Here is a 25,635-nt window from a genome sequence, read left to right on the forward strand (position 1 = left end):
GTGGAAAGAAGCTCATGGCTCGTGAAATAGCCCTGCAGGTAGTCACTAAAAGCCACTGTAGCAAATTTATGCAAAACGTCTGGATGAATTTCAATCTGCCACTGGTTGGATCAAGGTTTAAGTGGATCAACACACTGTAAATACGTTTACATTTGTCATTTGGAAGATATGTTTGTCCCACAGTAACTTACAGGTGGGAATAGAAGACCGACTTCTGTTGGGATTCTTTCAGCCTCAAATTCCTGATTTTGAAGCAACTTTTCTAGAAAATTGCGACGATGTTTTCAGGTGTTTTTTTTTATTTGAATTCAATTCAAGTGGAAATTGCAAAAGTATCTCACTTTATTTATTTATTTTATTTATACTACTCTAACATTACAAATAACCATCCTTAGTATACTGTAATTTAACAAACCTTGATTGTTATAGTGCTTGGATAAAACAACTTCTGTCACAGTGATTTGTCTTGTCTGTTGTCCCCACGTTTCAGCCATTCTCTGGGTGTATTTTGAGATGGACACATGTTTATCAGTCGAAGACTTTCGTATGTGTTCAGCCACCACAATGTTGTGATGGTGCAAAGCAGTTTATTCTGGCTTTTGTGCAGAACATACATTGTCTGGTAGTAATGTTTATAGACATTCAAAAATATTTCCGGTTTTGTTTGGGGAGTCTTCTTCAGATTATCAGCATCTCCCTGAAGGCCCAAGTTACAAACAGCATTATTAGCCGTTGTGGGCAGGTTTCATTTTATAAAAGTCACACAATGTTTTTAGCAGCCTTTCATCAGTGTACTAGTACATGTGAGGCCTTCAGGAACAGTAAAGAGTGTAGGTAAAATTTGTGGACAAAATTGAAATGCAACTCGGGATTCACAGAGATTTGTTGACTATGTGATTACAACGTTGCAAAGTCATAGAGGGACTGGTTTCAGGTTTGTGAGATGCATAACAAAACCCCTTTTTAATAAATTTTTGATGGTTATTGATGATTCAAATACAGGTACATTTGTATCTGAAGCATTAGACTTATTAGTGTCTGTCTCATCTCTTTGGCAGGTCATGTTACAGGAAAATACAGTATGTTTGGACTGTAAATGCAATTGGTCACGTGATTCACATCTGAAATATGCACTTTATAACACTTTAAGAAAAGAAGAACTGTTCTTATTTTTATCTGTGTTCCATCAACAATCCTTGAGATTTGATAGCTTTTCTTCATGGACTCTGTAAACGTTTCCAGTTGAGGGAAATGTTCTAGCACGGTGAATGATGTGTGAAACAGAAAAATAAAAGTTGTTGATATAAAGTGTGTAGAAGTGTTTTTCAGAAATTTTGCATTTTCATCTTTGGAGCTGTATTTGGAGTTTCCTCACTTAAAGGTGAAGAGTGCAACAGAGGGAAGTGAAGAGATGGAGGGTGATGAGGAAAAAAGAAACAAATGATACGGTCTTAGATGGTGGAGGTTGATTTTTCTGTCCTGCCTCACTAAACCTCTTCTAATCCCAGCAGGATTATGAATGTTTATAAATGTTTTGGACATGAACAAGCAATGTGTCAGAGTTCAGCTATCACCTTTGACCAGTGTCATTTAGTTGTGTTTGTACCAGCACTCAGAGCAAAGACTTTGACATTTCTGATCCAGCATTGAAACAGTGGTTTATATTTTACTCTGTCTCTGTGTGTGTGCGTGCGTGTTGTTGACTCTTTAATGTGTGTGTGCTGGTGTATTGTACGAGTAGGGAGATACCCAGATAATACTGGTTGTTGTTAATGTATAGAAAACTAACTTACATTCATCAACCTGGAGGTTTTACATATAAACCTGGTCATTTTTATGTAAAGTTAGAAAGCTGATTCTAAAAAAACATGTCAGCCCATTTATAGGTGTATAGATGTGTAACTCAATCATATCCACTAGGGCTGTCACATCTAGTTCTTACCTGACTTGACAGGAGCCCCAGACAGGCTGTTAATTCATCCAAGAGGGAAAATCCAAGATAGAGGACAGGAGAATGCTGAAAATTACATTCTTATACAACTAACCTTCAAATCTCAGTTTTCAGAGGAACATAATTTGAAGTGGATTCCATTTTCTTCTACTATAATCAACATGTGCTGATATTTAAGATAAATTGCAAGTTGCAAATATGTTGATACTGAACATCTTAATAAAATGTACTCGTACGACAATATCTTTATCCACCAAAATATGCTGCGATACAACATTCGGTTTGAGTGAATACTTTTGAGTTTGAGTTTTACACTTTTTCATGGTTGTGTGTAGGCACTAACAGAACTTGGTTAAAGATGATTGTGGCCTGGCTTGTCACTCCACACATAACAAAAACCATAATCTGTCCAACACATTCTCATCCCACAGTGTCAGATATTGACATTTCCTAAGGCGTCAAATTGTTCCGCTTTGTACATTCCGTCAGGTATCGACGCTACAAGTACACTTTGGTGTCGGTATTGGACGCTGCTGGTGAGTCACCATTTGACACTATCGAAGTGACAAAAATTTACAAAAAATAACTAAAAAACTGCCCTCTGTTCTTGCCTAAGAACCTCACACAGGACTCATGAGTTGAGTTCGTCTGTGATATATTGTTTTCTGTTACTACTATTAACACTCCATTAATCCAAAACATATATTGTAACTCAAAACAATGAATAATTGTTTGATGCCAAAAACAGAAATGTATTTGCAGATAAGTTGCACCGAAACTGGATTTTTGGGAGACAGGATTGGAGAGGTAAAGAAGGGCAAATTAAAACAGTGGAAATGAGTGAGATAAAAAGAAACAGTTTGCATTTCATTCTCAAAAATGACTTAAGCCACTTCTTAGCCGATTTTCTTATTGCAGTTTTTATCGAAATTACAAAATTGTTGTGTAATTATGAAAAATATCACAGTTTTGCTTCTAATCCTTAATTAACTAATTAACTAATTAACTCATTAGAATCTGATAAACAAATTAATAAATACAAATTCAGATGAAAGAATACATTTAAAAGGACCATAATATTTATCATATATGTCCCATATCTGTATATTCACTGTCAGAGGACACTGTAAACACGTAGATGTGGAGAATATTGCTATTTGCAGAAGGTGATGTAGCTTCTTAGTGACAGGACCCCAGGGGGAGTTTCCTGTCATTTTGATTGTTTGTGCTGATGAATTATCTAATTAACATGTTGATGTATGAATGTGAGCTGCTGAGCGGCAGCTGGCTGTGGGAGGAAAGAGCTCCTTAATGAATTTCTCCCTCGATCTCTTTTGCCTCTCATGTAAGTTCTTTGTTTGTTAGTATTACATCAGTACATCAGTGAAAAGTGTTTATGCGAATGGATGTTGACTGTCAGAGTAATTTGTGTGCACGCATGTGTGTGTCTGTGTGTGTATGCAGGTGTGTATACATAGCTGCGCATATGTATGTGCTTGTGTAGGTGTGTATTTGACTGTTTTCCAATTTATAGCTGTTGGAACCCAGAATGTGATTCCTGAAGAAGACCAAGCCACTGTTGACACATTATTTTATATTATATTATTATTTTCATTATACAAATACATTTACTGGATTTTCCTGTACATTTTGTGTGTGTTTGTGTGTGTGTGTGAGTGTGTGTGTACACATGCAGTCAATCTTTATTGTATCCCTTGCGCCTGTGCATTCATGTGCGTGTATATCTTTGCATGGGTTTTGTCATGTGTTTCCATGGGTCAGTGTCTTAAAGTGTCGACCGACATATCGTACCTTTGGTGTGTTTTCTGTGTGTGCTGACGACTGAAGCCTCGAAGCAGCTGTTGCCATGAGTCAGCCAGTACAGCAATGGTTATACACTAGAAGATGTAGCTATCAGCTCACGGAGGGGAAATGGCAGCCTACAGATTATTGTCCAGCGTTAGCCAGAACTAATTGTATTAGTTTGTTTATTAGCAAAATTGAAGTTAATGTAGCGGAGATGAGGAGCAGGCTGCAGAGGTCTGGTGAGCTCCCCTCCCCATTTTAAAATGTTTAGTGTTCAGCTTTAAGGGTGTCTCAAGTGACACCAACATTGGAGTCAATTTGTCATGCAGCTCCCTCTGGAGTCACACAAGGCTTTATTCAAGATTTCGACATCCAGTACTGTGCTCTACTATCTGTACAGTGATTTTTATTTTAGAAAGAGTAGCATTGTCTCTTTAAGCCATGTCTTTGTGTTCAGCTGGGAACTGGATTGCACAGAGGGGAAGGCACCATGAGGGGTCTGTTAAACTTTCCACGAGGAAAGAAATGAGACTTGGTCATGCTGTGTGTTGTGTGTGCCAATCACAGACATACAAGTTTGAATTCCCTACGCATGTTTCCACTGTTTACCTCTGCCATTACTGCTGCCACAACAACTTTCCAGAGTTGCCTATGAGTACTCACGTCTCTTCATGTCTTCTTTGTTTTAAATAAAATCCCTTGTGATTTATTTTTTACAACATATGGTAAATAGTCTGCACCAAGAATGGCTTTTCTACTGTAATGTACAAAGCACTTTACAATTTTGCTTTACAGTCACCCATTCACACAGATATAGAGCAAGATCACTTTGCTATATGGACAGGAGGAGCTGTGGATCAAACTATGAACCCTATATTTGGTGTACAGCTGCTCAATCCTTTGGCACAGCTGCCCCAAACACAAGTCACTGTGCTGTGATTTTGCAATTACTAAGCTTTACACACACAACTCCATACCTCCACCTGGACTTTCCAGTTCTTCTTATTATTGTGTCACCGGTATTAAACTTTAAACCCCTACAAATTTCTGTATTAATACCGTCTGAGAAATTGCTTATATGTTTGTGTTAATTTTCTCTTATGGGCAACCTGAGGCAGTCTACACATGATCAACTGCAGAATCACTTTCTGCAGCTGAAGCCATGTTAACGTACTACACAACTCTGATTTTACGCTTATTCTCCCTCTACTGAAGCAGTGTGATTATATGGAAGTATAATAAGAGCAAAAGGAGCAGCAACATTTAGATTTTTAATCCTAAACCATCGCAAAGTACCTGGATAGACGATCACTACTGTATATCCAGATATACAAAAAAAGTACTTCGAAATAAAGTGATTTAAACACAAATGTACTTTAGACATAATTATCTTATGTTTATGTTTCCGTTTCTGAATTTACACACAGAGGCAGTATATATAGATCCAGTAAATACCACAGCAGCATAGCGTCTGGTGGGTAACACATCCCCATTCTCACACTACAGGCTATCAGGCAGCTTACAATATAGTCCGCAGGGGAAAACTGCTCCTTTTCTATGTGCACCTAGTCTCCGCCTTGACAAACAGCACTTTTACATTCTCGGATCAACGTGACACTGGCTGAGTAATCTCTATAAATCTGATCCCTCTAGGGATTTCCTCAACTGGTGGTGTTTTCATAATCTGTGGCACTGCGGAGAGAACAGAAGCTTTTCCTGCATTGGAATAGCATTTGCAGAATCTGTCTCAGAGTACCACGTGATATTTACAGGCTCATTAAATGAGTCACACTTTCATTTTGGTCTGTGACTCATATCGCTGCACTGACTTGTTCAAAATGTCAGGATTCAAGTAGCCCCCTGGGCCATAATAATAAATTAGTCCCTATCTAATATCCTATCCCTATCGTGTGAGAGTGTGTAGAGAATGAACTCATACTGTACAGAAACGCTGGTGTCTTTGCCAATGCATCTCGCTGATCGGTTGCACTGCTTCAGCTAGATTGCCACGGGGGCTTTGCAACACATTTTATATACCAGGTGGTAGCAGTTAGTAAAAACGACAAGACAGTCTGACATCAGAGGTCACTGTGGACCGTATGAGATATTTTAAAAATCACTTTAACATTGATTTAGCAAGATCGTACATACATTTATAGTCGACTGCATCACACCAGGAGTTGACCAGAAAATATTGGCACACTCTCAACACAGTGTGCTGTTGCACATAATGATGACCTGCTAAAGTAAATTTTTGATATGGTGCTAAAAGAAATGCCATAGAGGCCAGGGTTTGATTACATTTGATGGGGTGCCCATTATACTACTGACTTGTGAAACATATGTATCATTCACAGGGAACCAAACTTTTTTTTTCTCTGCAAAGAAACCGTAGTCTACAATACCTTTATCCAAAATCTTGAAGAGCCTTGTGAGTTCTCAGTCCTCTCAAATCAATTATCAAAAACTTTCTCAAACATACAGTGCAAGACACAAAGGGCAGAACAGTGGGAAACAACAAAGTGAAGAAGACGCTTCTGTCAGTTGAATTGCATGTAAATAATAGTCTATAGCAGAGTTTACAAACGTAACCCAGCTTCCTCCCTCTGTCCTTTCACTGGCAGGCCTCTCTTTCCCTTCGCTGTTGGCGTTAAAATTTAATGAGCCCAATCTGCAAGAACTGTCCAAACAAACAGCCTTGTTGACAAGATAAAGCTTTGCATTCAGTGCTCCACTTGCCAGAGGGGTTATCTTGAGTTCAGTGGAGACCACGACTAGAAATGGAGCCCGCAATATCTGAAAATAGAACCTAGAAAGTCATTAGACCTTGACGCCGTGCCCCAGATACAGGTTGTTTGGAAATGGATCCGCAGGAATTTAAATGCATTAAAGTTACCTTGGAGTGGTCTGGTTTAGCACAGTCACACCCTGATTACTCTAGCTGGCTGCTGTTTTCAGGCTTGTGAGACAAACTATATATATTTCTTTAGTAAATTGTTTTCCAAATCCATCTTGATTTTCTGCAGTTCATCATTTAACATCTTAACATCCATCCTTTCACTCGTAAACATGTCATGCTGTCCTCCCCCTGAGTTGTTGACAGGTAGATATAGGACTCCTGAACAGGTTTCTGATTCAGCAAAAGGCTTCAGCTAAAATCAGTCCTATAAAATGAATTTCACTAGACATTCAGCTGATGCTGGAACCACCAAATCCACTGTCCTCAACCTAACTAAGACTGCTAATTATCTGTATGCATTTAACTTCTGCATTAAAAATAGACTGTGGAGGGTACCTGCTCTGTCTCCAGTTGAGGGTGAGAGTCTTAAATACACTAAACACAGAAGCAGACATCTGTGTAGACACTTTAGACAGAAAGAGGAAAGATTATGAACCACTGGTCTTGGAGCTTTGCAGCTTCACGATGAATTAGGCCAGTCTGGCAATCGATCCTCTTGATTCATTTGATTGGTGCTCCGCAATGCAAGAGCAGCAAGCACAATGTTCTCTTTTATTTACAACAATTACAAAAAGCAACCTCAGGCTGCTAAAACACTTTCAGCCTGTCGGAGAAAACCTGGCTTTTGCACTTTCTAACAGTGTTGTTAGTTCACTGAACAATTCTAATAACTAAACAGACATGTTACTACTTCTATGAACCACTTTGCAGGCACCTTTAAAATCTCTCTGTGACAGGTGTTTTAAAATTCACTTCTATAACTTTGTGTCTATTGAGTCTAATTGTGAATCGAAAGGCAGAATAAACTGGAGAAATTAGAAATGTGCTACATGTAGTAGCAGTAACCATAAAAGTGAAATCAGTAGCAGGGGAAGTATAATTGACAGTTGTACTGACAGTACAGTAGAAACAATTTAGTATTAGCTTGAGACATAAAGTAGTGGTTCCATATATTATTCTGACAGTGGAAAATTCCTCCACCACTGAAATCCCCAGCAAGAGGTAAAACACACACACTGCAAAGCTGAGTCAGGACACACAGACAGACTGAACACAATAAATCAACAACATGCCCAAACATACAATAAGCAGAGCTAAGTGTAATTATATGCAATCGTCCGCAGTGCTGACTCTTACTGAGTGTCATGCCCTTCTGCTCTTTTTAATTTTCCCATAGCAACCATTACCAAAGACTTATGATGTTTACTCCACATAACAAGTGCCCTAAAAGTGCTATGCCGTGTGTTAACCAGTATTTTGACATGGCTACAAACAAGCTTCAGGCCTTTTCTGAGGGCGTGTAGTTCCACTTTTTCATTTACTTGAGACATTTATGCAACACAGGGAGTCCTCATTAGCATAACTCAGCTCATCTGCTACTTTTATTGCTTGGTGGTATTTTGGCCTATGTTGCCAAGCAAAACAGGGGGAGAAGGTAAACAAGAGGTGGAATAAACATTTACCACCTCACTGAAGTACTCCTCTAAACCTCTGGTTTACATCAGACTCTCAACACCTGCACTAAGAAAAGGGATTCAGTGTTTTCTAACCTGTTAACCCCAAATCTCGGGGCCAAGACCCCAGCTAGAGAGCCTGTTAATGGGTGTCTGTACGTAGAGGTGTATGGGGGCACAGCTTGGCCAGCTGCCTCTCTTCGAGGGGCTCTTAAATGCAGAGAGCATTGGGCTGTGGGCTTCATACAATGTCTGCACATCCTGTTTCTATAAATGGTGCTAAAGTGGAAATATGTTCCAGATGCTGTGATGAAAGCGAGCACACACACATGCACCTGAATGCACATATACCTGCCAACATTCAACTATACAGAAGAAAAAGCCTCACACACACACACACACACACGCTGAGGTCTCTACCAGTGTGGCCCCCGAGGAAGTGGAGCTTTGAGGCTGCATCAAGATGAAAGTTCAAGGGTCAAAGACCACATGAGATCATCTGGTCATTAGTCACAGATAGACATGATTGTGGACAGAGGGAATGTGTATCCTCTGCACCACTACACCCTGCCTGTTATACACATTAGGGAGGAAGAGACATTCGCCTCAAAAACAGCTTTTTTAGATGAAACTTTACAGTCAAAATTGTCTGGGGACACTTATACAGTACAAGCAGGTGGTTATGACATTTTCACAACAGGACCTCACACAAGCCACAAAAAGCTGTGCACAAGCCACCCAACAGTGTTTTAAATATAGTTTGATATTTGCCAGAGAGATCTTTTACTTAATCTTCAAACCACAGTACTTTACTGTTTTCTTGTCTGTATGGACAGACAGATAAACAGGTCAGCTTATTCATATAGTGAGAACTATATGAGAATATGAGAACCAGAACTCACACCAGGGTCACCAGATACTGGCCCTGACTAGTTTGCTTGCAGACACTATGTATAGACCTTACTACCATCAGCAGAACAGCAGTATCTGACACAGAAGCATCAAGAACTTTTAATGGATCAAGCTTGTGCAAGTAGTATACAAGGGTTCCTATGATATAAATAGAATTGAAGGTTTAAAACACGTATCACTTATTTATATTTTGTATAGTTTGATAATATTCCCAGAGCTTGAAAAGGTTACACATGCCCCTCAGCTAGCAGAGCAGTATTGTGCCATGTGGCCACCAAAGACATACTGATAATCAAGAAGAGGCTAACAGTGACCGTGGATGCGGGCAAAGTAGTCAGTGATGAATAGTCATTGAGCTCATACAGAAGACCTTGGACACCCTGGCCTGCAGAATAAATTTCCTGTTGGATGGATTCCCACAGACAGTCAAACAAGCAGAGATGGGGGACGGCTTGTTGGCCAAAAGATTCCAGAAGGTGGACTCTATAATAGAGTTTGGTGTTGATGACTTGCTGTTGGTTCGCAGGATTTGTAGCAGACTAATTCATCAGCTAATTGGCCGCTTCTCTGTGCCTCGAGGAGTTTAACCCTCCCCCAAACTGCCCATGAAAGATGACGTGACAGGTGAGCTGCTCATCTGCGGCAGTGATAAAAAAGAGACGAGGCTGCTCTCCCATCCGGATGCCTACCATTGGACCAACCGGTCCCTCTAGACTGGTACTACAGAGCAAGGGGCCATCGCACATCCATGGACTGAGCTCAGAACCCAAACGTCGTCATCGCCTCTGTCATAGCTGCCTTCACTCCTGCCACAGGAATAACTGCACGTGCAACTGCCTCTGGTTAAATCCTGAGCTTTTCCATTTCCACTAAGGCGAAGGACTGAAGATTGGAAAAAGACCTGGCGTGGGAGGACAGGTGGAGGGTGGGGGATTCAGACAATAGGAAGATTTCTTAAACTTAAGCAAAGCCGTCCTGTTTTCCTACTTAAACGTCCCCTTGACTTCCCTATAATAAAATATCTCTCTTCTTCTAGCTGAAAAATGCCTCCAGATGAAATAATTTGGAGGAACCTTCATTTCAGATTGTGTCATCTCGTTGCTAATAATATGGAGCTTGTGTTATTATTATTAACCAGCTTTACCAGAGCTCCTCATCTGAACTCCTATTGATGAAAAACTCCTCTGGTGATGTCATCTGGAGGGGTTTTTCAGCTAGAAGCAAAGAAATATTTTGATATAGGCAATAGGCATTTACAACATAAACTAAAGTGGCAGAAAGCAAGCTGAAAATTAGTGACATCGCTCTTTAACATACAGTAGATTTTCAGGCAGTTACCGCATTATGCTTATGTGAGCCAGAAGGAGTCCAGGTATAAACTCGTACAGCACCTACAACAGCTGCAACTGAAAAAAATGAAATGTCTTGTGCATGATAATACATATTTCCTTTTTAAAGATGCTTGTTTAACATTTTTGGTAATTGTGTATCTTACATGCTCACGTTCTCAGTTTGTCACAATACAGGGGAGGTTTGCATTGTTACAGAAAGGAGTTCAACCTACTGTGTGATGGAAGCACACAGATGCCACTGTAGCCGAAAGCATCAAAGAAGCAGCGTTCTCCCTCTCTGTGCTGTTGTTTATTGTTATAGTTTGGCTTACTGTAGCCCTTCTTAAGCACTTCCCCTTTTTTCCTTTCAGTTCAAGCTTTTTTACAGTTTTTCCTTTTCAAAAATTGAGGATCACAGATTTTACAGATTGTAAAACCCTCTGAGCCACATTTGTGATTTGTAAATTTGGGTATATATGACTCTTTATTTGCCCTTGTAAGACAGTAAAACACACTTGTGCACTATTACACAGCCACAGGATCCACTTGGTACCAGGGTGCGTGTGTGTTTGTGTGTCTTTGAAGATAAGTGTAAATTGTGTATAACCCAGACACCACAGTGTTGACCACAGATTGTGATGCTGTCCAGACCACAGGCAGCTTGCAGACACCACTACTGTGTGTGTGTGTGCGTGTGTGTCTGTGTGTGTGTGTGTGTGTGCTCCAGCATGAGATGAAACACAGCTACAGTAGTAAGCCAGACACGAGACCCGCTAATATTCCATTACGTAGTGCTCTTTTCCGCAACGAGGGCTGCAGGCTGCTCACAGTCACATCATACAGCTACGATTAAACATTTACTCTGTAGATTAGTCTCCTCCAGGGAGACAATGATTGCATTTACTTTTCGTTTAGGAATTTTGCTGACATTGATTTCCAGAAAGACTCATAAGAACTATAACAATTAAATAAGCCGTCATTTATGTTTGAGGCACGTTACTGAAGTCCTGATCCAGAACAGGAGTTCACACAAAGCAGAGTAGTTTATTCAGACTATGGGGTGAGTACTCGTTCAATTTGTTTAGTTTGAAAAATCACAACAACATCTGAGCTGGACAGAGAAAGCCAAAAACGTCAGTCACAGTCCTTTTTGTGAATTCTAAGATGCAAAGACTTATGGGTAACTGGAGACTGAGGTTAACATCTGATCGCCAGCAGTTCCTCATGCTTGGAAACATAAGCATAACAGTTTCCAAGATTTTGTCTAGCAAACAAGGTAAATGTAATGTCTGTGAACTTGTTTAGAAGCTGCCGTTCAATTTTAGGTCCGTGTCATAAAACAGAATAGGTTCAGTGCTGCTGCACCTGGCTGAGCTTCCTGTCGTCAGTAGGTTTGAAACTGGCAACTCATTACCAGTTTCTCTGGAATCCAGCTGTGAAAAGGTTTGTTTAAAAGTGGGGCTGATTTTTTTATCGTAAGGTGCAAAACTGATAGATTAAGTTGCTGCAGCTGTAAAATCAAGTGATGTGACTAGAAAACTCTTATAGAATATCTGATAAAGGACTCAGATTTGTTGGCAATAACTACTACATAAAATGTAAAGTGTTGTAGCTGTTAAGTGACATTTTTGTTTTAGAGAATGAAACCATCCAGTAAATGACTGCAACAGGGCGTCACAACCTGCAGTTGGTGGATGGTGAACCTGTAGCTTGTAATGAGTACAGTTCCACTCAAATGGTAATTCATTAAGCCATTTTTACAGAAAAGGATTTGCTCATACACTAAAGGAAAACAGAATTTAATATGAAAACTATTAAGAAATAGCAAAAACAGCACTAACAACACCTTACATCCTCATCAGATCTGAAATTCATTAACTAGATTCATCATGCCAGGACTTGGAACTGGAAGGATAAGGAGAAAATGGGCTCCTGGGCACAGAGATGTGAGCCTTTTGTTTTTGGTTACTTTAAGTCTGTGTGTGTTAATTTTATATTTTTTTCCTCTGTTTGTATGGTAAGGCAGTTTGGTGCTTATTTCTAGTCAGCTAATGGGCAGCACGGTGGTGGAGTGGTTGGTGCTGCCATTTCACAGCTAGAAGGTCACCGGTACGAATCCCATCTGGCTGCAGTCTCTCTGTGTGGAGTTCTGTCCATGCTTGTGTGCATTTCCTCTAGGTACTCCACTTTCCTACAGGACATAATAATAATAATAATAATAATTCATTTTATCTATAAAGCACTTTACGTTTGTCGACGAATCTCAAAGTGCTACACAAGCAGAGGTTTTCAGGCAGAGAGTTCCAGAGCCGTAGAGCAACTGCTGAGAAAGCTCGATCCCCCATTGTGTGGAGTTTGGTTCTGGAGGGGTAGAGATTATAAGTATTGGTGGAACGAAGGTGTCTTTTTGGAAATTGTGGTGTGAGGAGTTCTTTAAGATACTGTATTATGGGGCGTTTCCATGGATGCACTGGTGGGTAAGTAGACAGAGTTTGTATTCAATGGGAAGGTGGATGGGGAGCCAGTGAAGTGTCCATGGGATAGGAGTGATATTTCTGCACCCTCATAAGGATCCTGGCTGCACTGTTTTGCATGTACTGGAGCTTTTGAAGGCACCAGTCAGAGATCTCAATGAGGAGAGCTGCAATAGGCCAGCCTGGAGGAGACAAAGGCGTGGACCAGCTTTTCAATGTCACAGAGGGAGAGCGAAGGGCGGAGTTTGTACTATGTTTCTGAGATGGAACAATGCAATTTTACAGAGTTGTTGGCCATGTTTTTCAAATGATAGGTGGGTGTCAAACTTGACCCCCAGGTTGTTAACAGAGTGGGAGAGGGCAATGGTGTGGCCAGAAAAGGAAACACAGTTCATACTGGAGGAATGAAGCAATGGGTGGGTGGTACTAATTAGAAGGGCTTCGGTTTTTGGTGGTATTCAGCTGAAGGACTTTCTCTGCCATCCACACCTGTCCATGCATGTTAGGTTAATTGGTGGCTCTAAATTGCCTGTTGGTGTAAATGTGAATGGTTGTCTGTCTGTGTATGTCTCCCTGTGTTGGTCTTGAGATAGACTGTCGAGCTGTCCAGGATGTTCCCCCCCTCTCACTAAGTGACAGCTGGGATAGGCTCCAGTCCGCCAACGACCCTAAATAAGATAAGCAGTTACAGATAATGTATGGATGCATTTCTAGTCACTTTATGTCTCGTTGTCTGTATCTACTATTTGACTACACATTTGTGAGCATTTCTACTTCTGCGTTGGTGTGTCTGTATTGCACTGCAGTCAAACTAGCCAAACTGCCAGTTAGGGGGTTTCTGTGCTGCTCTGTTGAGATTTCGTGGTGTACTACAAGCCTACAAGTAATGGCAACTGCAACAGAGTGAACCATGTTGGAGTTGGAGTTGAATAGATGTTAAACAGCAGTTACATTTACTGAAATTACTGCAAGGCAGATGAGAGTGCAGATATCCTATAAGATGGTCCACAGACCACCCAACTGCAGAAGGACCAAGTGGACTAATCAGAGCGGTTGCCTTTACAACAGCTGTTAAATTTCTGGGGAATGTCGCAATACAGTTAACGGTCTAAGCAATTCTCTATATCTATGGCATTGACTCAACACACAGGTAGAAATCAAGCTTTAGGAAACAGTGTTGAGTTTGCAAATGGTTTGCTTTTGATTGTAATTAGTGGAGAAAAATAAACTTGTTATATTAACATGAATCAGAAATGTAGTGGCTGCACAGAGGTTAAAATAGCAGACCCATGGTCTTCAACTTAAATCCTAATACTAACCCACAAATCTGATAGAGATCCCTTGTTTCTGAGGAAAACATTGGCTATGAATTTGTCCCACTTTGGGAGAAAAATGTTTGTTGTACTAGTTCCTTCCTTCTTTTTGTTTTGCCCTTGTTTTTTCACTGTGTGCGATCCCTGCGGCCCGTAAAAACACTTGTAAAACACCCAGATTAAATGTGATGCATCATGCGCAGGATTATATAATTAGTGTATTTTGTAAGTGGATTCATACAGTAAGTTGTTGGATCTGACTTTCCTTATGCTGGTAAGAGTGTGTGTGTGTGTGTGTGTGTGTGTGTGTGTGTGTGTGTGTGTGTGTGTGTGTTTGTGTTTGTGTGTGTTTCTAGGAGTGTGGCCACCCTAATGGATGGAAAATCTCTTTACACACTCCAACACAAGATCAAACCATCCCTTTCTCACACTAGCATACACAAACACACAGAACGAGTAAATCCGCACACGTACATAAACACACAGTCTGCATGAAAACACACAATGTACTAAACTCGCTGTTTTCTCTCTTCTCTGTGACTTTCTCTGAGTCTCTCTGTCAGCTCAGCACGCACACACAAGTGCAATTTCTGTTACTTCTTTTGGCAATCTCAAAAAACACTGTCGTGCTCCAAGTCCTGCTATTAATAAAGTTATTTTAGCCAAACTGGTTTTGTTTTTTTTTTTTAAAAATCAGTGATGGTTTTGTTTTTCTCTCGAAGACTTTGGCATGAGGCTAGTGTCCTGGAGGATTAGTATTCAACTTGCTTAAAGTCGGGAAAGTGTTACTAAGATACTAAAGGTTAGCTGAACATCTGAATGTTTCTATTAAAGAGCGTTAGAAGCTTAGTTTGTCTGATGTTCTCAGTTATGTTCAAATATCATTTCAGATCAGTGGTTTCTAAGTCACGTCTTTCTATTTGTAATAACTGTAAGAAAAGCTAAGTAAGCTAAAGTTTTTGTTCCATAACACAAAAGTGATACTTGGTGAAATTCCCACTGCAGACTTTTGCCATATTTCAGGTTAATTAGCTAAGTTAGGTTAAGTTATTTATTTCTGTATATTCTTTGCCATTTTCATAACTACATATCCTACCTCGTGCGAGTACATTTGACTGGAAGTCATTCTCAAGGCATCCACTAGGTTCAAGTGGGCGCCTGGAGGATGGGAAATCAATTGCAAAACTCTAAAAAGCTTTCATAACTCTGCTTTTAGTCAATAGATAATAGGTTAAATTGAATTTGTGTGGTGTTGATCTCCATTTGCAGCCCAGTGCAATACTACATGATATATAAGACGATATCAGTTACATAATGAGGGAATGGAAACAAAGCAGTCTGCATTTCTGATGGCTGCATATGTAGATGATCACATCAGTCCAGTGTAACTGTACCTCACACAAATACACATTAGAGCAACACATTTTCCCTTATTGTCCCAATAGAGAACATACACACTCATGTACACAATAAAAGTATTCTGACACACGTGAGTCAGAATTTGCATGTCACCCTTTTCTGTTCAATAAAGGCACAGAGAAAAACAGCTGCACTTACTATTACAACAGGCAGCTGAGGAAATATCAAGCAATCCTGAACACACACACACACATATGCATGCACACTGCTGGCTTTAGTCTTGTCAACGTGCAACAGCTGGGCATAGATAAATTCAAGTGTAAAGGCATGTGGCCACAAGGCCACAGTGCTTCTGTGTGTGCTGACCACAGTGTGCTGAGCAGCAGTTTTTTGGTTGGTCTTTAAATAATTGTCACAAATTGTTTTTGGTAAATCAAATATAAAGACATCAAAGACAGATAATCCTGTTTGTGATCTCACGGAAATCCTACAGTTCCCTGTTTAGTCATCTCATGTTGTAGGCGTGGGAGTTAAGGCTGCAAGGTTGTTGCTGGTACAGGTAACAGTATGAACCTGAGACTATACCTGTTGTTGTGTGCACACATCTTGCTGTGATTCTTAAATATAAGATGCTAAATCATATTAGCTAAAAGACTTTGGTCTGTCTAATCTATGGAAGAAAAACAGTCCAATTTCTTTTCCCTAAATACTTGGCTGGAAGACAGCTCTTTCAGGGCAACTTATTAAACTGATGGCATTGGCCATTCATCACACTATCACTGGCCTCTCTCTCTTTTTTGTTTTGCTCTCCTATGGTCTTGTTGTTTCCCGTTGATATGAAATTGTACAAGAAAATCACCGTGAACTCTACATGACTCTGACAGCCTTTTTTGGATATGCTTGTGTGTATTTATTTTTTAAAGTGTTGGTGGCTACAATCCAGATGTTAACTGCTGATGTGAAAATCATTACAAGACAGAAAAGAATGGAGGGAAAAAACTAAGAAATAAAGGAAAGAAGAACAAAAGGGGAAAAGGCCTATGAAGCCTGGGGAGAATGCAATATATTGAAGCTAAAAGGTAGATTAAACAAATAAAACACAGACAAAAGAAGGAATGGATGGAAAAAGTCATACTGAACACATTGCAGTGTGTGGCAGTAATCAGGGTGGGGAAGGGCCTCTCAGGCTGCTCTTGATGGGAATTGGCATGTGATCAGCTGGAATAATGTTTGGGCTGCGACAGAGTCCTGGGATGGGGTTGGAGGTGTGTGCGTACATGTGTGCGTTTGTGTGTGGCAGGAGATTGGAGGCTAGACACCAGCCAGAACAAAGCAACACGCTCAACTCCATTCAAAGGGGTTCATCGGGGGCTTTGAAGGTGGAGAAGCTTCTGATGCTTCTGCATTCTCCTTTGTGGGCACTCATCAGTTCAGTTTCACTTCAATGTCACAACCAACCTGCAGTTATGAACAAAAAGTCAGAGCCACACTATTGTGACAGCCTCCATGGAATAAAAAAACATACAAGCTTATGCAATGTATTTCATTTAAATAAGCAGTGACATCCCTTCAGTTTTCCAAACCTTTAACATCAAACACTAATCTAAGGCTTCCAGGCAGGAAATTCCTGAGCCGAGAACGATTGAGAACTTGTATATATATATATATATATATATATATATATATATATATATATATATATATATATATATATATATATATATATATATATATATATATATATATATATATATATATAATGTATACACACACACATGTTAAAAGTACCTAAGCATGTTATTAAAATGGAAATTACAGTTCTTACCTGCACTAGTTTACATATGTAAATCATTTATAATTTACAATGCAGTAATAAATACAATTTAGACACTGAGGCAGTTAGTTCATATTAGAGAGACGACACAGATGAACATTATACTGCTTCGAGTTTCATTTTGGTTTCAATTTTGTTGGGTGGGTTTCGGTTTCTGATATGTTTTTCCTAAAATTCGCCAAGAGAAATAGGTGAGACAGAGCCATCTTGAAGAGGTAAGGGAGATACTGTACCTCTAATGGCTCCTTTTCTCTCCTTTGGAGAAGAAAATGAGCAATATTACAGTTATTAAGGAACATATAGTCTCTCTCTCTCTCTCTCTCTCTCTCTATATATATATATATATATAGAACATTTCTTACCCATAGACATGCTGTATATTTACGAAGTACACCTTGATAAAACTGTTGAAGTATATCATAAGGCCGGGCAATAAATTCTTCCATTTATTAAAATGTTCATTGTTGTGTTGTTGTGTTGTTTTCCAAAAGAAATTTCTTCGTTACAATCTCTGCAATCTTACTCATTTCTTATATAGTGACAACATAGAACATAAATGATTCACAACTTTGTCTTCTAAGCAATAGAAGACTTCAATAGAAGTTTTGAGCAGTGTGATTCAAAAGAGAAATGGTTTAATTAAACAGCTTCGTATCCAAAAAATATGGCAGTAAAGAATATAAACTCAAAATCATCAGCATTTGAATACTTTTAGTAAATAAAAAATGTTTTATTATTTTCTTGAAAAAGAGAGCAACAACAACAACATTTAGTGAAAACCTTTACACAACCAACACAAAGGTATCACGGCTGCACTGAATCATGGTCCATCAAGGAGGTAGATGTTGAATATAGGCTCTCTGTTTCATCTGTGATGGACTTTTAAATTGTCTAAAAACTCTCACCTCTTTCATTTCTTAGCAGCTGACCTGTCAAAAGCAAAACCATTTAATCTAACGTTGATGTTTCCAGAGGAACTGGAAGGTTGAACTCTGCCGTCCATCTCCAGTGTACTAACTGCTGTTAAGCCTCAAATCAACTGATCGTGATAAACCGATTCATCATATTAGGTAATTTATGATATAACAAACTGATGGAGAAAGAAGATGCAGCCGATACACATGTTGTTGTTTACCGCACAGAGAGAAGGGGTAGAAACAGATGCAGGGTGTCCGCACATGCGTTACACATATGCCCATACAAAACACACGGTGCACATCTCATTGATGCACGCCTTCAATTACAACCAAGTATGCAGCACACATTACACACAAACAGATGAACACATTATTGTAGATTGCCCACATATTCCACGCCAATGAGACATCAAACAGCAGTGGGCGGGTTCTCAAACAGAGCTTTTGATCTGCTGAAATGGGTGTCACTGGGGCAGACGTTTCTCCCATCTCCTTCCATCAACGAACACCCATTTGTCTGTATCGCTGATTATCCGTCTTATCTGGAGGCCATCAGTTTGGCTTGATTGGGACAGATTTCCATCTTTTCCTTTTTCTTTTCCTCACTGTTGGAATGTCTGCTTTTCTGCTGTTTGTTAAAATGCTTTAGTTTTCTGTTTTTTTTTAAAACTATTTTGCATTTTTTCTGTCCTGTTACAGGAATTAGAATCACAGTGATGTCATGCAAGAACATTTTAACTATTCAAAACGCTTGGAATAATAGGGTACACACATCAGCTACACGCACACTTCCTACTTTTTTCTTTCAGCTCTCTTCACTGAGTGTCAAGCTGCAATAAGTGGTGAGAACTTCAGTATTTTACCTCTTAGTGCTAATGGTAATGATGCTGAACAGAGCAGAGTCACGCAGTCAGCACGACCTGCCAGCCTGTATTTCACAGCCCAACCAATAGTAAGACGGATCGATAGAGCAGAGAGAGTCTAGCATGCACGCTCAGGAAACACAGTGCTATAATTTCCGCCAATTACACATGGTTCTTCTTTTGTCTGCCACCCATGCCACCAATGGTCAGGTCGACAGTGTTTCTCTGCACCTCTCCTACTCAGGAAAAGTTCTGCTTCAGCTTCTTGAAAGTGGCCTGATTTCTGTCAGTCAGAAACAAAATAACTATAGGCAAAGAAATATTAATTAGATAATAACTGAAATAGAGAAAGGCATTTGTTGTGATTAGTCTTTCAGTTTTCATGGCCTTTTGGTTTTGGTTATGCACATATTCCTCTCTGTTTACGTTCTCGTGTCATTAGATGTAGCCCAGGTTAAAGGTCTGTGTTTGAACCTTTGGTATTGTGCCCAATAACTAGAGTAAAAGGCATTGATTTGTTAGTGCATTATAACTGTCCCCTGCTTCCTGTTATTTGAATTCTACTGTAATTAGTACATACATATACATTTAGGACAGGAGTAGGATCGACACAGATGTTGCTGCACTTTTTGAAATGTGGATTTATTTTTGCTTGTCATACACCTAAAAAATGTGAGTAACACTGTAAAGATTAAACATGGAATCATTAAAATAGATACATCAAGAGAACTGGTGCTACACGAGAAACAAATATGTTTGCTTATTTCCCAAAAGGGGACAATAGTAATTGTACAGTGCACATTGTCTCCACAGCTCTGTCAAACACATCATTTTATTTTGGTTTGCTTAGGAAGAGGAGAATATCAGACAGTAACAGGACGTATTGCTGATTTCTTTCTTGCCTGCAGTCTGACTTTGCCCCATTTCCACTAGACTGGAAAAGGGGAAAATCTCTATTCCTTTTTGTTTCTTTCTTTTTTCTGTCTGACTTTTACTCCTCCTTACTCTCTCAAGCTCCTTCTTCTTTTTTCTCCTGCTTCATTTTTAAATTCTCTCATCTTGTGATTATCAGGTGTGCGCATGCTTGATAACCTAAAATAGTAACTGATTGTGTTAACATGAAATCAAAAACTGGTACATTTCTGCTCATTATTTGAGTGGATCTTTGATTTTTAAGGAGAAAACTGTTTTGTGTTTCCTAGAAAATTTAAATGGAACATTTTCAGTAACGATTTTGCAGTTTTGTTGGCTAAATATTCAGAAGCACATACAGTACTTATTGCGACTGAATTGTTGTCTAACTTCATTAGTGGGGAATTAGGGAAAACAATGTCACTGTATACGTCACACACATTGAATAATAAATGAATTGCACTGCAAAACTAGAACAGTAATGAGAGCATAGACATCTAATCCTCTCAATTTAAAACAGCTGTTTTTTTTGTTTTGTTTTTGTAGATCAAGCTTCAAAGAGGCTCTGTTTATTTTGTGTGTGTGTGTGTGTGTGTGTGTGTGTGTGTGAGAGAGAGAGAGAGAGAGAGAGACGGCTGATATTGATTTTAGTCCATAGATCATTAGAAGGACCTTTTTACACAGACTCCTTATCATTTCTAAGCACTCCCTTTAACCTTTCCATAGTCTGGAAAGAAAAAGTAAAAAGTAACACACATATTACTATTTTACCTTTTTAATTCTTGTCTGTACAGTATAATGTAATGTGAATGCGCATGAGGTAGCAGAAGAGATTTGTGTTGGTCTGTACATGTTTGACATCTTTTTGGACTGAGCGTAAAATGAAAACAAATATAAATACACACTATAGCACAGACTCAAATCCTGCGCTGAGTCAGCCTCTCTCTATTTAAGTTCCCTTATCTCTGCGCAAAGGGAACCAGTCAGCCATCTGTTTGCATAATGAGCTGACTCTACTCCACCGAAGCAATTCTGCACCACAGCTTCACCCCTTTAATTCCCTTATCCAAACTACCAGAGTATGTTTGAGCCACTCAGATACTTCTGCTCTTTTCGGCAAACACCAGCAGTGCTTTTGCTCACAGTTGCATGTTTTGTTTTCTTTATTTAATTTCATTTTGGCCTCAAGTGAGCAAAGTTGGTCGCGTCAAACTGCTGTCAGTCAGCTCTGTCTTGGTTGTATGAAGGAGGAAGTGGGTGCTGTCATAAATCTACTGGGCAACATCATTCTCTAGCCCTAACCCACTTTAAACCTTCCTCTTGTGTTAGCTTTCTGTTACCATCCCTTGTGTTAACGGGTCAGTTTTGACCCGTGTCCTGAATCAGCTGTAAAATACACACAAAAAAAATAATTTCTCATGTAATTTGTTTCTCATTTGTTGGTTACCTTGTTAGGCTTCTTTTTCAATGAAAATATTAGTTTTAATGTTTTAGGTGTGGGCCTTTTGGGGCTTTTTTTGTCAGCATACCCCTCAATCTTAGTATAAGAACATTGTAAAATGAACCTCAATAGAAAAATATAAATAAATACAAGATTGTTTTGTTACCTTACCATTATTAAGGGTTGTTAGAACACATCACTTTAATAATTTTGTTCAGTTTTTTTTTTTTTTTTTTTATATTTTTAACAATAGTAACATCTATGGTGTTACGGGTCAGTTTTGACCCATATACATTTACTTCAAGGAAAAGCCAAAAAATAAAATTATTTCACTAAAATTTCACTAAAAGTTTCCTCCTGAGAAGCTCTTATCCAAGGTCATAGCTGGTACAAAGAATTGTCACAAGTGATATTGTGACTCTGCAGTCCAGTAGTCACATCGAGGACCACACGTTTTCCTTGATTTTTCTCTGGGATGCCACCAGCAACTTTGCCTGTGTAAATCTGTAAATTCCAGGCATAGCTTGTTTTTGAATCTCAGGCTGCCCAGATTTTTATACCATAAGTGACATTGTTGCGCGAAAAAAATTTCTGTCTGTTGATGCGTCCCAGAGACTATCAGTGGCCTCATTGCAGGATCTGTACCCTCCACCAAGAAGAAGAACACCAAGGTAAGCATCTAGGTGTTCCTCATCAATGTCTTTCCACTTGTCACCATGGACTTTTTTTTCCTTCAAGGTTTGTCAAAGCAAGAATTACTCTTTTTAGTGACAATGGCATAAAAAGCTCAAAACATGTCTTGATGTCACTGACTCTCGTCACAGCAAACCTTGTGAATCCAGGGGTCATTTTGATGACATTTGCAGCAGCTGCCCTGCCATGTGCATCATGAGGTACTGACCTCCAAAAGATCTTACCATCTTTGGACTTTCAGCAAATTCTTCAATGGTGGCCTCCTTATCAGACTCATCAGATGTGTCTATCTCTTCTGGATGAAACTTTACATTGTCTTCCTCCTCAGAAACCTGCTTATGCATGTCGCTTTGTTCCTCTGTGTTTACTTCCTCATTTTTACCAAAAATACTATCCAGAACTTGGCTTATTTAAAATCTTTCTCATTTTTGAAGCTGTAAATTGGAGATGTGAACTCTGCAAGTCACCAATTCAATACTGAATTCACACGTCTGGACGCGTCCATGTTTGTTTGTTTGTTCTGTATTTGTGCAGCTATACAGGAAAACAAGAGTCACCTAAAGCTCACATGATTGGGAGAGGAGCTGGCTGTCAGTGTTTAGGCTGACAGTGCACTTATTGTTTCAGTTTTTGCTCTAAATATTGCTTTATAACCTTATTTTTAGAAGTGGGTCGAAACCGACCCTAACATCACAAATGTCATAATTTCATTAAGAGCATTTCATAATTTAGTTAGAAGTTTTAAATGTTTTTTATTTTGTTGAAATAGAGGTTACTGACAAAGTCAAAAAGCCTTGATGTAACAAACAAATGTATATGGTTTTTTTATGCATTTAAAACTGAAAATGGGTGCCGACCCTAACACAAGAGGAAGGTTAAACTTGCTTTTACATCTTTCCTTTGTTCAATAATGCAGGCAAAAAGAAGATACATGTCCTGGTCTTTTATCTGCATTATATTTATGTGGGATAAGCTAGTGGATGGCCCACCTGACATGTTTGATGGCTCAGTTGTTCAATCAGTATGATTCCACCAAAATGGAAAAACATTTTTCCCTCTAAGCAGTCAACCTGTTTATTCAAACTGTGTGAATGCAGCTGTTCAGTTTGAGCTAGGGACAAAAACATTGGGGTTAAATTGTTAGTAAAAATGTTGTGGTTTGCCTTAAAAATGAAAGATTATAACAAGAGCAGTTGTTTCACACTCTGTGACATCTTTCATTTTACCCCAACCTCTTCGAAATACTGTGTGACAGTCTCATGTTCACACAGTCTCAAGATATTCCTGTATTGTTTAATCACTTTTGGCTGTTGTACAAACAATGAGGCAGTCCGTCCTCATTCCCCAGGTGACAAAAAGCACGTAAGATACCCGTTTGTGTTGGTGATCGACGCTTGGACCGTTCAGTGTAGTTCAATGGAAGCCCCGACACTTCAGTATTTGAGGCCTAAATCAATGAAGTAGTACATAAAGTGAAAAAGGGAGACCAGGAGAGCAGGTTTCGACTGTAGTGTTAGACATATTCCATTTTAATAATGATCCAAACACAATATCGCACTGCTGTCACTGTTTGTAGCGTTTTGTTTTGTGTATTCTAATTTAACCTAGCCCTGAAATATTTGTGGCTAACCCTAACGCAGTTTTTGTGGTGCTCCTGGAGGGTACTTTACTGACGCCAAAGAGTATCGATATGATACGCCAAAGGATGTAAAAAGCAGCACAATTTGACACCTTACGAAGCGTTGGATGAGGAGGCTCTTAAAACAACGTCTCAGCAACTAATGTGACATGGTGTCAAAATGAATTTGTGTGAATGAGTGCAGGCAGGCTTTAGGTGGTCACCCTCTTGATAACTAGTGTTTTGTTGAGTGGTTCAGCATCACAGAGAAATCTCACAGATGTGTCTCACTGTCTGCCCCCCTTTTGCAAATAAATGTATAAGTCACCATCCATGCTATCCCACTACATCCAGCGAACTCAGTGAAAATATACGCAGAGTCCTGCTACAACTATTAGCATGCTGCTCAACACAGGCAGTAGAAAACCACCTACACTATACTGTATGGTCATTGAGGTTAAGACTTGCCCCTTGGCATCACTTAACACAGTTTATCTCCCCAAGAGCTTGAAAACACTTGTGCAGTAGTGCTGCTCAGACATGATGTATAAAATCCAGTTTCCAGTTTCCATTCAGTTGCGCAGAATGAAGTCGCTTAATGGTCTGAACATTTTGTACAGTTTATTTTGAACATAAACTGTATTTATTTACAGATATGGAACATTCCCTCATTTAATAAAAAAGTGACTAAACATGCTTTTGAGATTATTGCCAAAAGCAAGAATAGACTCCTGACGAATAATATTTTGGTCTTGGCTCAACTGAGCTCAATTAAGCTGCACAGGCATTGTATCCATTCAGTCATAGCTCTCTAGTGATTGTAGCAGCAAGGTCTGATTGATGAGTGGTACTTAAGTGGCATTAATCAAAGCTTCCCACGAAACCTAGTTGATAGAAAACACAAAAGGTGCAATGTCTTCTGTCATTATGTGCACAATATTGCTGGCTAAGGTTAGTGGAAAATGTTTCGACCACAACGAGGAGGAAAGGGCAAGCTGTGTCTGCAAACTGCGTATCGCGTGTGTGTTGTTGAAATTAACTTCAACTTCAAGTCTTATGGCTGCAAAGTCTACTTCAGGTAAGACTGTGTGTGCATTCTACTGTTTATCATAAATAAAATAATTAAACATTTTGGAGATTAAGTTCAAGGAGAAAAATACTGAAAATTAAGCCTCTTACCACCCATTGTTGACAGTACACTTGTTTTTTTAAGATTTTTGTCTCAGATTGGTCATATTGATCTAGTTAATTAAAACAAACTAAACTGTTTTATTCTCCTGCTAACTCTCTCTCTCTCTCTGGCTGTCCTTCACTCTGCCTCTGTCTCTCACATCTGCTGCACAGCACTCAGAACAGGAGTCTTGGAGTGGTATTAGTGCTAAGATGAGTGCTGATAGGAATCTGATGTATGGTGTGTGTTTGTCTGTGTGTGTGTGTCTGTGTGTGTGACTGTGTGTGTGTGTGTGTGCCTGTAAGCCAGTGTTTTTATGGACACCGTTAGCAGTTGGCTTTCTTCAACAGTATGTCAGTCTGCATCTAGTTAGTGAGAAAACACACTAAAAGCTTTCTGACTCTTTTCAAAACCATCACTCATCCTCGGTGCATCCAACCAGCATCATGGAAAACTGGCTCCTGCCCAGATTTTTCTTCTTCTTCTCCTAAAACTTTACAATCTTCAGTACCTCTCTCTGTCTCTCTGCACTGCAGTGGCATGGCTTCTCGATGTGGGACACGAAATGTGTTCTTTTTGGGTCCTCTTTACTAGGTGCATGAACTAGGTGCACTTCATGTACTAGGC

The 25,635-nt window shown here is 39.4% G+C and overlaps 1 protein-coding gene and 1 pseudogene across 6 annotated transcripts in view; both read left to right on the forward strand.

Annotated features, from left to right (window-relative positions):
• kcnq5a (potassium voltage-gated channel, KQT-like subfamily, member 5a) overlaps positions 1-25,635 on the forward strand; it is a 92,371-nt gene that overhangs the window by 31,026 nt on the left and 35,710 nt on the right. The window lies entirely within an intron of this gene.
• LOC137101422 (adenylate kinase 2, mitochondrial-like) lies at positions 3,972-9,929 on the forward strand (annotated as a pseudogene).

Source organism: Channa argus, chromosome 1 (genome assembly GCF_033026475.1).
Source record: "Channa argus isolate prfri chromosome 1, Channa argus male v1.0, whole genome shotgun sequence".
Classification (NCBI taxonomy): Eukaryota; Metazoa; Chordata; class Actinopteri; order Anabantiformes; family Channidae; genus Channa; species Channa argus.